The following is a 14,923-nucleotide window of genomic DNA, read 5'->3' on the forward strand; positions in this document are numbered from 1 at the left end:
GTCCTCATCCCATTTTTAGCATTGAATGAGCTCGTTCTTTTATTTTGAAGGAAGTCTCCTGTGTTTAAGATTGGACTATACCACATTCGTCGGAGAAAAACTAGGCATGTAGTCTGATGCAGAAATGAAGAAAACAGAAGTTGATCACGGTAGGAATTCATAAGCATGGCAGAAGCAGGGTATTACTAAAAATAGAAGTTCATGAGTGTATTTTCGCTGTATATTTCATCACCCCAAAGCAGCCCTAGAGCTCCTTATGAGGCGTGGCACAAGCAGAATCCCAGAACCGTTGGGTTGCATTTCTTATTCTCTCACGCCCTTATTGTACAGACAGAAGTATATCTTCCTTGGCTAAAGCGACCATTATCAATTGATCATCTCGGAAGGAGAAAGATCTTCTTGGTCCACAGGGAATCTATGTGGCAAAGTAAAATAAAGATGAATCGATCCAGAAGCACAAAGCCGGATTAGTATGACAAAAATATGTTGAACAAACTACGATAACTTATGTATAAAGGAAAAAGCAGGATCAGAAGAAGAAATCCTTAGAGCATCTCCCAAGTTACTTGATTTGGAGTTTGTCCTATGTTTACCACCTATTTGAAAAAGAGCAGGCATCCTCTGTTCTCAGAATTCTATTGAAACGTCTGCTCTTAGATGTTAAAAGTGGGAGACAAGCTACCGGCTTGTTTAATAATGGTGCAAAGAAAACAAGAAGCAATTAAATTATTGAATAGCTAAGTCGACATCAGTATTTTCCTTCTAGCAAAACTCAGGACTTCTCTCCCTATACAAGGAAACACTAAAGTAAATATGCTGAAATGATATGCAAGTCTGAGCACAAGTACATAAATGAGTGAAGTAAATCAAATTATAGGAGTAAGGGATAGAGAATTTGCTCAATAGATTTATAGTGGTTTGGCCCAAACTCGGTGCCTACGTCCACTTCCCGAGACTTGCCGGGAGTTTAAATCCACTATTATCTCAAACAAATTTTACAGTTTGGTTGATGAGGAGGCAGATACTCCAGTACATCTTGAATTCATAACCCGTACAGGTAATTGTCTTTCAATAGACAATAGCAAGCCATTTTCACAGATGTTTCAGCAATCTCCAACGGAATACAAGTGTTCTGCCCACTTAAACATACTCAAGATAGACCTCACTATGTTCAGAAATAAACTAAACAAAAGCTTGCTATTGAAGCTTCAAAATCAGTTCACTTGAAAGAGGGTCAGTCAATTGGCCTGAGGGACATGCTCCGTTTGTTAGGTCCAGAGACAACTCCAAAATGACAAGCCTTCCAGTCATGACTTGATCTGATCTCCTTCATAAATCCATGATTTACTTCAGCTCAAGTTGTTTCACTTCTTCCTCAGTCCTTCACAACAGACTTACTATCTTGAACCACCTCTTGGCTGCTTGTGTAGCTGTCATATATTTTGAATGAGTCGGGCACCAGGTACCAGACCAGCTGTGTATGTGGTTTAGTGGCTTACTATGTCTTCAGGAATGGAAACACCTTGAAAAGCATCATACGTAGAAATAGATCAAGCTACCCCGACTTCTGGTAGAAGTCACACTATAATTTCGAATAACGCTTGTTTGATCCTATAAGCAGTCTGAAACAGCAATGTGCTTGCCCACATGATTTGACAACTACTGATCGGGAATCCCAACACCAGGGTTCACTCCAAACATTTATCTACATGCTGATGCGGGCAGCTTTGACAAATTATTTCAATTTTTATGAGCAAGTCAACAAGTTCTGGTGCAATATGCAAGACGTAATAATGGTCCTCCATAAAGAAGAGGACGTAAAAGAAGATTCTACTTGCAGAGAGCACTGGACTTGATTCTGGGATATTTCACCAACCAAGTCTTGACTCAAAAGGCACGAGGAGATGAAACACTTCTATGATTTATAACTGCCGATCTTCCTCCAGTAGTTACTGTTCTGGAATCGCTCCATTTGCACATATCCCAAGCCTAGTATGCTGAAATTTGGAGAAATCGATAATGAGCAAGGGAATCCAGCAGTTAAAATAAGTTCTCCCTCCGATCCAAAAAAAGAAAAAGAAAAAGAAAAGAATTCTCCTACGAGAGTACGAGAATTGCTGAGAATGAGGCGTATCATTTGCTTACATCTGTGATGTCACGGAAGACAATTTTAACAGCATAGTCAGTGAATCCCAGCTGCAAGAACATAGAATAAGGCCCCTTGATACAGTCATCAACAAAAAACTGTTGACCACTTCCACAAACTTTCTGATTCTACCTACAGGAATCAGATGAACACGCAAAAACTGACTTGAGGCGAAAGGGGATGGAAATTTGAGAAGTTCAAGGAAAAGAAAAGTATCACAGTGTTCAAGAAAGTGGCATTGCCAAGATTCTCCCATGAAAGATCGTTTGAACAAAGTCTGAACTGAAAAGAAACGAACAAGAAATATTTTGTGAAAATGTCATGTTCACAAAATATTTGACAGTTCATTTAAAAGACTGAAAATACAATACTAAGGGAAAAAGATGATTACAGAAAGCATGGCCTTATCAATGATCTTGTGCTTGTTGCCAGATGACGATGATAAAAACGAATCAGAACTTGATTCTTTTGGCCCCAGTTATCAACAGCCATCCAAGAAAAAAAAAACTAATGAAGCGGTTGGTAGGGATTTCAACATTACTGGAGTCAAAGAGAATTAGGAGTAGAAGGTTAAGGCCTTACACTTTTTAACAGAATCATCAATGCTTGCCCAGCAGCAAGAACATTGGGGCCCTCTTGATATAGAACGTTGACCACTTTCAGAAACTTATCGATTCCGCCCATAAGAATCAGATCAACACGTGAAAACTTACTTGAGGCAAAAAATGATGAAAATTTAAGCAGATGAAGGAAAAGAAAAGCATCTCAATGTTTCCTCACCTAGCATCAAGAAAGTGCATTGCCAAGAATATCTAATAAGAGATGTTCACTTGAACAATGTCTGGACCGAAAAGATACGAACAAGAAATAGTCAGTAAAAAGTTCCATCTTCATACAATATCTCAGAGTTTAATGAGTAAGATTGAAAATACAATACAAAAGATACAGATGATTACATAAGCAAAATGCCATGTTCACACAATATCTTAGAGTTCATTGAACTAGATTGAAAATACACAAAAGGAAACAGATGATTACATGAAACATGGCCTTGTCATGATCTTGTGCTCCTTGCTAGATGACGATGATGAACACATACCAGAACTTGGTTCTTATGCCCCCAATTATCAACAGCCGTCGAATTGACTATTAATACCCATAAAAGAAAATAAAAACTACGAAGCGATTGGTAGGGATTTCAAAATTACTGGAGTGGAAGAGAATTACGAGGAGAAGGTTAAGGCCTTACGCATTTTTAATGGCATCGTCAATGCATGCCCAGCAGCAAAACATATACTAAGGCTCTCTTGATGCAGTCATCAACAGGTAAATATACCATTCCACAAACTTTCCGATTTTTCCTATGAGAATCAGATTAACATGCAAAATTTACTTGAGGCAAAAGGAGACGAAAATTTGAGCAGGTGAAGGAAAAAGACAAGCATCACGATGTTTCCTCACCAGAATCAAGAAAGTAGCATTGCCAAGAATCTCCATAAAGGATGTTCACTTGAACAAAGTCTGGATCGAGAAGATAACAACAAGAGATATTCAGTGAGTAATGCCATGTCCACACAATATTTCGGAGTTCACTGAACAAGACAGAAAATATGATACAAAAGGAAACGGCTGACTTCATAAAGCATGGCCACGTCATGATCTTGGCCTCGTTATCAGATGACGACAATAAACACGAACAGGAACTCGATTCTTTTGGCCCCGATCAACAACAGCCAAGGAATTGACGATGAATACCCAGAAAAAGAAAATGTTCATGAAGCACTCGGAAGTGATCAGAACGTTACCGGAGTCCGAGAGAATTACAAGGAGAAGGATAAAGCCACACCAATTCCAACGCCAATCTGAAACGAGAGTCAAGACTTAGGGGGGGGAGTCTTGCTTCGGGATGACGGCGAGAGAGGACCGAAAAAGGGAGACGAGAGCGTGAGAGAGTGCTGGGGAAGGAGAGAGCGATCGATTGAGATGGAGAGAGAGAGAGAGGGATGTGAAGAAAGTCGGGCAAGGAGTGCTTATATAGTGAGAAAATGGCGGTGCAATTTGAAAGACGGTTAAACGGCAGGTGGTCGACAGTTGGTACTCCAGATTTGTGATTTTCATTTTTATTGGAAAATAATTTAAGTGCCCAATTGATTTTCTGACTAAAGCTTTTTCATGCAATTTGGGATACTTTTTATGTTATACTTCATGCAGAAAAGTTTTTGTTTAAATTTGTGTTTTTTGTTCCACTAAACATCAATGCCATTCAATGATATGTGAAATTTTGGAAGCATCGATTACTGAATTTACAAAAATTGTTAATATATTAGAAGTTATAATATTTGCAGTAGATCGCCACAACAAAATCTAGATTTAAGGTCACAATAGCATTCAAATTATTGACAAGGAATGGAAGACTCTTATGGTTCCTCCAAGTATATTCATCAATGTAATTTTAAAATATTTTCAACGAATCACTTGAGTCCAGATAGATTTACGATGACATTGAGAGATTTGACTTGGTAAACAAAGATGAATTAAAACCTTTGTTGGATAACAAAGGGTTAATTTGACTTTGAATTTTCTACTAAGTATATTATCTATTATAAAAGAAAGTATATTGATTTTATCAATTATTAGAATATATGATCAAGCCTTTGGCCCAAAACTAAAATCGTTTCAGGTTTAGAACCTTTTGCCCTGCCATCCTTCACAATGAGCTTTGTAGATATGCACTAGGGAATTCAAAGAAGTGAATTATTAAAAAGTTCTAAATTTATTATGCAATAGTCAATTCAATCTTAAACATGTTAATTTTCCCAATTTAATCCTTTTGTTTTTTTCAATGAATTTGTCGACATAATTATTTCGATCAAAATTGATGAAAATGACTATATTGACAAATTAGCAAAATTGCTTTAAGATTGAATTGGCTAGTCCAATAGATTTATAACTCTTTTTGAGATTTTTCCCGTATTCCGAGTAACGTGGCAATAAGCTTAACTAACATTGCTCTACTTAAGGTACCAAAAATAAATAACATTCCAGAGGTAAGCATCATGAGTTCATCATAACCTTTATTTATTTAAGTCGAACCGATTCTTTTCATCTTCATCTTCTTCTTCTTCTGCAACTCAAGACCGCCATCGCCAAATCCTCTCGTCTATCGTTGAATGTTTTCATGGTTTCCCTCAACTTTCTCCGACCTCGGCGACTCTCCCAGACACTCTCGGCGACTTCGAGCGCCTACTCCCTCCTTCACCCCCGACCCACTCTCCGGCCGCTCTGTCACTCCTCCTCTGGTGACTACCCTTCACCGCAACCCGACTCTTCGCCGTCCTGCCAGCCTCATTCCGTCGTCGCATCGATCTGTTCGATGGTGCACGATGCTTACTACAAGCATGCCCACGTGAGAGCATCGCCTCCGCGCCTCAGTCTGAGCGTAAATTGTGAGACTCTGACTCCTGAACAGGCCATTACCGTCGTCGCCTCCCTGGCCAACGAGGCTGGTTCGATGGTGGCGTTGAGTTTCTTCTACTGGGCCATTGGGTATGATAAGTTTCGGCACTTTATGCGGCTTTATATGGTCTGTGCCGCGTCGTTGATCGGGAATGGTAACTCGGAGAGGGCCAATGAGGTAATGCAGTGTATGGTCAAAAGCTTTGCTGAGATTGGGAGGTTGAAGGAGGCTATTGATATGGCGCTTGAAATGCAGAATCAGGGTCTGGTGCCCACTACCCGGTTGATGAATTTCGTCATGGAGGTAGCCGTTGGAAGGGGTTTTCTTGACTATGCAGAGAACGTGTTTGATTATTTGTCTGAGAGAGGGGTTTGTCCTGATCCTAATAGTTACAAGCTGATGGTCGTTGCTTACTGTCGAATGGGGAGTATTCTGGAGGCAGACGCTTGGTTGAGAAACTGATTGATAGAGATTTCGTTATTGATAATGCTACTCTTACCTTGATCGCCAATTCGTTTTGTGAGAAGGGGTTTGTGACTCGAGCTATCTGGTATTTTCGGAAGATGGCTGATATGGGTTTGGCACCGAATGTGTTAAATTATACCTCACTGATGAATGGGTTATGCAAGAAAGGCAGCATCAAGCAAGGATTTGAGCTCCTGGAGGAAATGGTTAGAAAGGGTTGGAAGCCAAATGTGTATACTCATACGGCATTAATTGATGGTCTCTGCAAGAAGGGTTGGAGTGATAAGGCATTTAGACTCTTCCTTAAGCTAGTCCGGAGTGAAAATTACAAACCGAACGTGCTTACGTACACTGCCATGATTAGTGGCTATTGCAGAGAAAACAAGATGAACCGTGCAGAGATGTTATTCGGCAGAATGCAAGAACAAGGATTGATTCCTAACACCAATACATACACGACTCTCATTGATGGCCATTGTAAAGGTGGGAATTTTGAAAGAGCATATGAGTTGATGGGCATAATGACAGATGCGGGCTTCAGTCCTAACATCTGTACGTACAATGCGCTTATTGATGGTCTTTGTAAGAGGGGTAGGTTTGAAGAGGCTTGTAAAATGCTGAAAAAATGTTTCCGAAGTGGACTGGAAGCTGATCTGTTCACATATAGTATACTCATAAACGAGCAGTGCAAGAGGGCCAGCATTGAGGAAGCCCTAGCACTTCTGAGTAGGATGCACACATACACCATAATGATTTCTGCCTTATGTAAGCAAAAGAGAATGAAAGAAAGCGAAAAGATTTTTGAAGAAGCAATCAGGCTCGGGTTAGTTCCTAACAAAAAAACCTACACGTCCATGATTGGTGGATTCTGTCGGGATGGGAATGCCAACTTGGCAATAAAATTTTTCCACAGGATGAGTGACCATGGATGTCTTCCTGACAGTATCACTTACTGTGCTTTGATCAGCGGACTTTGCAAAGAGTCCAGGTTGAAGGAGGCTCGTCGACTATACGACTCGATGCTAGACAAGGGACTTACCCCATGTGAGGTTACTCGACTGACGTTGGCCTATGAATACTGCAAAAAAAATGAATCTGCTAATGCATTGCTAATTTTGGAGAGATTAGAAAATAAACTCTGGATCCGAACTGTGAATACATTAGTGAGGAAGCTTTGCAGTGAGAAAAAAGTTGGAATGGCGGCACTGTTCTTCCATAAATTAACTGACAAGGAAACCAGAGTGGATCGTGTAACATTAGCTGCATTTATGACTGCTTGTTACTAAAGCAACAAATATGCTCTTCTTTCGGATCTGACCAAAAGGATCCGTGAAGGAAATGCTGCCACTCCCAACTTAGTTGATGGATCAACATAATTGCTAAAGCAGATCAACAGAAAGTGCAGAGATGGCCTGTTGAGAATATTGAGATTTTTGTACATTTTATTATTTGATGTTGTATATATTTGGTAATGAATTCGAATATGATCTAAGTCTGATTTTATTGAAAATAATTCAAAGAAAATTTGAAAATTAGACCTCTGGGAAGCTGAATTTTCTTATATGCCTATTATTTCAGTAACAGATTAGACCTCCGTGTTTAGGTCAGAAAAGAGGTTGTGTGACTATTCTAATCCGGTGATTACTGATCAATCTTTTTTGATATAGAAATTGTTTCACGATATGATAGCACTTTGGATAAGTTTTTTCGAGTTTGCCTTTCACTTGATATGCTGTTTAAATCTAAGCATGAAATGGCACTTAGCATAACTTTCTGCCAGTTCACCTTTCACCATTATAATGGCATGTTCATCAATTGACAGTGTCTCAGGATCTAGTTCTTTTCTTTCAATACGTTCAGCTTCTTTCAAATAGATTCTCCTTTCCCTGCTGAATCTGGAAGATATTATCTTTTTTTGTCATTTGCTTGTCCTTGGGCATGCATGTGTCTCACACACATGAAGAGTAGAGGACTTGACAAAATCCCTGGGCATACTGGTACTTGCATAGTCAGTTTCTGAGTTCACTCATGCTATTTTTATTTGATCAGTTTTGAGTTAAATTATCTTAGATACACATGTATCGGATGGATTCTCCCACAATTCCAAAGAACCTGAAGCAGAGCCTGATTCTACTTATGGAGGCAAAAGTATCAGAGAACTGTATGAGCTTGCAAGTACAAACTACTGTGGAAAATACTCCTGTACATGTGAGTAACATTTATTGAAGTGTTCGTTTCCGCTAATACCTAATGCGTTTTAAGCTTGCAAGTTATAGTGCTACATATGTTCTGCAGATTATGGCAGATTTTATTGGATAAAAAGCTGCAATTGTTTGAAAATGAGAGCTCCATGAATTTTGCATGGTTAATTCTAAGCTCCTTAGTTTGGCTGATAATGGAGACTTTGATCTTTATCCTCCTCACTGCAAGCCCAAAGCGAAGGAGCTAACTAATGGATGCATGACAGTATAAACATTGGTGCTTACAAGAGCAGGGTTGCAAATCAGCAGGTGCCTTATGAAGTGGTACTTCTCCATCACTGTAAATTATCGGCCTCTATATTTGGAATAGCAATTTGCATGCTTTTTAGTTATTCTGATCAGAATGGTAGCACATCCCTCTTGTTTGCTGTGGACAACATGTTGATTGTAGACTAGTAACTGACATGTTGAACCAAGTTCTCCTCCTCTCTTCTGCTCTTAACTTTTACAGGACTGTGATCTATGACTGAGTGATAATGTGGAAATCAATGAGATGAAAAGCAACTTGGTTGAATTTAATAGACAACTATATTAGTAATACTGAGAAGACTTTAATTTGTGAATGGTTTTAAATTATGTAAGAGTTCTATGGGACAACCTATTTTATCAACTTCTGCTAAGAAGCAAATGATCTTATGCACAAGTGACATTGAATTATTTCTGGACAGATTTATTTTTCTGTTTTGACAGGCAGGTTTGGGGCTTGAAGTCAACCCTGTTAAAATAAATTTGACTCTCACAAGTTCCTTGGAAGATCAAACAGCTGTTGATATTTTGGGTTGTAAACTTGGATATTTTCCTATAGGAGGGATCGCTAGAATGATTCATACTCTAAGTACTAAAATTATCATGCCATAATATGATAATTGTATATAAATGAACCTCTTCATCAAACGAAAGAAGGGAATTAGTGGTCATTTCTTTAGGAACAAAGAAAGCTATCTGTCACATGAAAAGATGCAAAGGAAATATTTTTCTCGTGTTAACGATAACTAAGGAGGTAAAAATTCAAGGAAGTTTAAAAAGTAGACCTCTGGGAAGCTGGATTCTCTCAGCAACAGATTAGACCCCTGTTCCATTGTCAGAAAAGATGCGATGTTTCAGTGATGCGATTTCTTGATGATAGTATTTGTATGGAAGTATCATTTTCATATTGAATTAGCTTTATCTCCATGGCCAAATTTGGACCCTTCAGTTCATGGTTCTGGACTTATGTGTGTGCTACTTGTGTAAGAAGTTTCAAATGACATAAGGGCGGATGTTCTTGCTAGGTAGTATGATTTTATCCCTGTGACAGATCTTCCTTGCAAATGCAGCTCTCTTTTTGAATTATTGTTGAAAAAGGAACTCAATCATGTCGTGGCTAAACAATAAAGTTTAGTATTTCAATCAGAGTACTTTTTATTTTTTTTTTCTCCAGCTTCTTATTCTAGAATTTGGAAGAGACAAACATGCATTTATAGTTGCAGTGGCACCATTCTAAATGCAAATTTTTTTTGATAAATCTTCTTAGATATAGAAATTTTTGCAAAATAGGGTACCACTTAGGATAAGTTTCATCCATTTCACCTTCCATGTGATTTGCTGTTTTAGTCTAAGCATGAAAGGGCCCTTTTTCACCTCTCGTCATAAGAATGGTTTGGTCATCATATTACGGTGTCTCAGAATCTGGTTGTTTTGTTGCAGTACCTTCAACATATGATTTCTCAAGATTTAGATCTGTTTTCGCTGCCAAACTTAAAGATATCGTCTTTATACATCATTCGCTTGTCCCTTGGCATGTAGATGTTTCGTACGTATGATGATTAAAAGACTTGAAAATCTATGGTCATAGCAGAACCTGCATAGTCTGTTTTACATTTCACTCATGCTATTTTTTGTTTGATCAGTTTTCAGTTATTTATTTTACATTAGGTGGTCCCATTGAAGTGGGAAAGAACAAAAGATGGTGACGCGCATATTAGATGGGTTCTCCCTGCTTTCTAACTCTGAAGAACATGAGCAGAGGCTGATCCTCTTGATGGAGCAAGAACGGTCAGAGAACTGTATGAGCTTTGCAAATACAAACTATTGTAAAGATACTGGGTACCTGTAGGTACCGTTTATTGCAATGTTTATTTCCACTAGTACTCCATGTGTTTTAAGCTTTCAAATTGCCAAAGCTACATATGTACTGGCATTTTATTAGATTATATGAAGCTGAAACTTGTTGACAAATGAGAGCTGAGTCATCATTCGCATGCTTAATTCAATGGTTTGGGTGAGAATGGAGATCTTGACATTGGTCCTCCTCGCTTGACTCATGCGCAAGCATCAAAGATTATGGAGAAAATGTGGGTAAATTGTAAAGCTTCATTCCATTTTAAGGAGATTGATCTCTAAAATGCACTTCCATATGTGCTTTATCAATGGTTTTCAACATTAGGAGATAGATACAATTGTTTTCCCCTTGAAGAAGATCAACTAGGTAAATCATGTTTTTTTTTCTAATTGTCATTTTCTTTTTTGTCATTTTGCTAGATAGGAGGTGATGTTCGTGGAATTGATAGTATATATGCAATATGTCTCAAGCTTGATGAACTATCTAAATACTCCTTGATTAAAGAAGGCCTTGCAAGGCTTTTAAATTTAAGGTTCCTTCAAGTGGATAGCAAAGACTTAAATGGAAAGACAAAGTCTTGCCTTACTAAAGTGGGTTGTTTCCTATGTTACTAGCGTTCGAATTTTGTTCAAAACACATTTGGCCCACTTATCCTTCCAGAGTTGAGATGTCTTTCATGGAGTTACTTTCCTTTGGTTTTTAAGCTGATAGATATCTCCCCGAGGAAGCTAGTAATCCTTGATCTCTTAATGAGTAAAATTACAGAAAAATGGAATGGATGGAGCCACATCAAGGTACGATTTTAGATCAAATCAATGTGAGTTCTTTTGTTGTAGGTTATTGATATTTTATCTGAAGAGCAATGTGTTATCTTCTTTTCAGTTGGCTAAGAATTTGAAGGTCCTAAATCTGACTGAATGCCAGAAATTACATCAAACTCCAAATTTTTGTTTTCATGAGAATTTAGAGCGATTGAATCTCGAAGGATGTGAGAGTTTGGTTCAAATTGATCCATCCATCAGTCACCTTAAGAAGTTAATCTTCTCAAACTTGAAGTATTGCCATAGTCTTCAAAAGCTACTAGAGGAGATGGGGGCATTAGAATCTTTAATAGAACTTCTTCTTGACTGTACATCAATAGAAGAGATTCTTGAATAGAGAAGAATGAAGAAATTGGAAATTCTTAGCTTGGACAAATACACATCACTAAATAGATTCAGCTTGGTTGGTTGCACAACATCAGTAGCAAAGCTTTCATTAGTAGAGATCTGTCTTACTCAACTACCCAAGTCGATTGAAAATTTCAATTCACTGATTGAGTTGGATCTATCGTGGTCCAGAATTGAGGAGTTACCTAATTCAATTGGGAACATGAAGAATTTGAAAGTAATCGAGATGGGCAACAGCTCTATTAAAAAACTACCTAATGCCATCAAAATGTTAGAGAAGCTTGAAGAACTTGAGGTGGGGGGTCCATGTTTTGGAGGAGAAATTCATGGTTATATTGGGAAGTTACGATTTCTAAGAATCTTGGTATTGAAAGGCACTAGAATTTCAGTAGTGCCTTAACTCTGAGAAAGTCTTAACACTCTACACTTTTATACATTCTCAATGGAGATGATGCCGGACCTCTCGAATCTATTAAATTTGAGAACTTTGCAGTTGCAAGTTTTTTGTAGTGGTCCTTCTAAACTTGAAGAGTCTCCAAGTCAATGGTGGATTGGAAGAATACGCATGCTCAAGTTCTTGGATTTGTATACTTCTCGTATCACTAGCCTATCTTCGATCTCATTCTCCTTTCTCGCTAAAGCAACTCCAGCTTCGGTGCCCTAATTTGCAATGCCTACCAAGGTTCCCCACAAATTTGTCATACTTAGGTATCAAATTTTGCAAGAGAATAAAAATGACAAATGATCTTTCGAATTCTAAAGCATTTTCAGATTTGGAAATTCTTGATCGTGATGTGTTAACAGAGATTCAAGGCCTTGAAGGTTTGGAGAACTTGAGAACATTAAAGCTCTTGACACTTCCATCATTGGCGAGTTGGTTGATCGGCTAACTTGAAGGAGCTTAAGAAAATTGATCTAAATGATTGTTCTAATTTGTCGAGATTCAAGGGAGTCCGAATTGAGAGAATTACCAAAAAGTTATAAATCTATTGCAATTGTGTCAATTTAGTCCTAAACTTTTTTTGGCCAATTTAGTCCTAAAATTTTTATGATTGTGCCAATTCAGTCCTTCCGGCCAAAATTGGCCGGCCGATGCTAACGTGGACGCCAACCGGAGACAGCTGGCCGGTGAACAATTTTTTAATAATTTTTTTAATTTTTTTTTTTGAAATTTTTAATTTTTTTCAAATTTTATTTTTATTTTTTTACCTTCTTCGTCTTCCTCGGCCGATCGACACCAGCCAAAGGCGAGGGCCAGCGAGGTTGACCTCACCGGCCACTGGCGAGGCTCGGCCCTACTGGCCACTCGCGAAGGCGAGCCTCGCCCAGCGACGGCGAGGCCGCCGTCGCCTAGCCAAGGCGAGGCTCGGCCTCGCCCAGCCATGGCGAGGACGAGCCTTGCCAAATCTAGTGACAACAACCTCGCCGACCACCGGCGAGGTCGTAACCAGATCTAGCGAGGCTCATCCTCGCCATGGCTGGGCGAGGCTGAGCCTCGCCTTGGCTGGGCGACGACGGCCTCGCCGTCGCTAGGCGAGGCTCGCCTTCACAAAGGGGCCGGTGAGGTCGCCTCGCCGGCCCTCGCCTCCGGCCGACACCGGAGGAAGAAGAAGGTAAAAAAATAATAATAATAATAATAATAATAATAATAATAATAATAATAATAATAATAATAATAAATTCGAAAAAAATAAAAAAATTTTTTTTTAAAAATTATTAAAAAATTGTTCGCCAGCCAGCTGTCTCTGGCCGGTGTCCACATTAGCTCCGGCCAGCCAATTTTGGCCTAAATGACTGAATTGGCGCAATTATAAAAGGTTTAGGACTAAATTAGCACAATTACAATAGGTTTAAGACTTTTTTGGTAATTCTCCCGTCCAGAATCCTTTGAATTACTTGACATTATGAAGTGTTTCAAACTACAAAAATTGCCAAATTGATCAAGCTTCAAGAATCTAAGAGTTTGGCATATAAACGCACCTGAGGGAGAGATTGGTTTTGACTAATGTTGCCATCTGGTGTGTTTTTGGGCATTTCTATCTGGAAGGGACTTTTTGATTATGTTAAGTTTTAGAGATTCTAATTATTCTGGAGAAATGGCTTATAATTCATGTCGGTAAGCACACTATGTTAGATACCCATTTTCAATTCATAATGTCTGGGGCTCATAATGAAAAGAACAGTCTTTTCATCCCGTTCGACAAACACTACTAATCCTAATGAGCAAAGAAGAAGATAATGTCACAATAACTTCTGTTAATCTCGTTAAAACACGATTTTTTCCATATTGATTTATATCTCCTATTCATTTTGTTCGTGGGCATCACAAATTCATTTTTCAGGAACCAAAATCACATTACAAAGCCTGAGAGAACACCTCCTAAACAGCGTCTCCCGCTGATCAATTCCAGTTGCAACAACATCACATTTCATTGCCTCTCACGTAGTGTCCATCACTCTTTCATTCTTGAACAAATCAGTGATTTGAAACCTACAACAATTTCGGGGTAAATCAGTAGAATGAAAGCGTAGTGGCCGCTATATGTCAGTGATTTGAAATTACGCAACATTTGAATTGCGCATAGTATGATAGGCTCCATGGTATAAGAAGCTGCAGACAACTGTCAACAACGAGAGCTCGAAGATCATTCGCATGCTTAATTTCGAGTTCAATGGTTTAATAGAGAATGCCGACCTTGACCTCTATCCTCCTCACTTGCAAGCCTCGATCTTTGCTCTAAGTTTGGGATTCGTGTTTCTCTATCAAACTGAATTCCTATTTGTCTTATCCAACAGAAAGAATCTAATTGAGTTTTTTTTTTTTTTTTCGTGAATCATTTTCAATTACATTGAGAAGCACGTACACTAAAAAATCACATGATTTTTGTGTACTTAGCTTTGCTAATTTACATAGTTTTATTAGATGATTTATTTGTAATGAGACGGACACAAATCCATAATAATAATGCATGCACAGAGGAGAAACTGTTTCCTAGTTCATTTCTCCAAAATAGAATGAATTTAAGGAAAGATCAATTCAACAGTGGGGCCTAAATTATAGAAATTACTTATTAACTTGGAAAAGGATAGATTCCATATATCCTTCAAATGTGATGATTGCACGTATCAACTTTGATCATATATTTATAACCAAATGTGAATATGACAAAAATATCTAACGATATATATGCACACACATTATCATAACAACACTGCTGCAAAAATCTGATGAATTTTTCCCTAAACTGTCAACAACTCAATGTTCTTTGTATATGAATTTCTTATACACTCAAATGAAGCACCTTATGTTAAACAGTATGACTT

The 14,923-nt window shown here is 38.4% G+C and overlaps 1 protein-coding gene and 1 pseudogene across 1 annotated transcript in view; both read left to right on the top strand.

Moving 5' to 3' along the window:
- Nucleotides 1-14,923, top strand: part of LOC104444563 (disease resistance protein RPV1-like) — a 30,778-nt gene that overhangs the window by 6,042 nt on the left and 9,813 nt on the right. The gene's annotated exons all lie outside the window — the stretch shown is intronic.
- LOC104446446 lies at nucleotides 5,314-10,378 on the top strand (annotated as a pseudogene).

This window comes from Eucalyptus grandis, chromosome 5 (assembly GCF_016545825.1).
Source record: "Eucalyptus grandis isolate ANBG69807.140 chromosome 5, ASM1654582v1, whole genome shotgun sequence".
In the NCBI taxonomy this organism is placed as follows: Eukaryota; Viridiplantae; Streptophyta; class Magnoliopsida; order Myrtales; family Myrtaceae; genus Eucalyptus; species Eucalyptus grandis.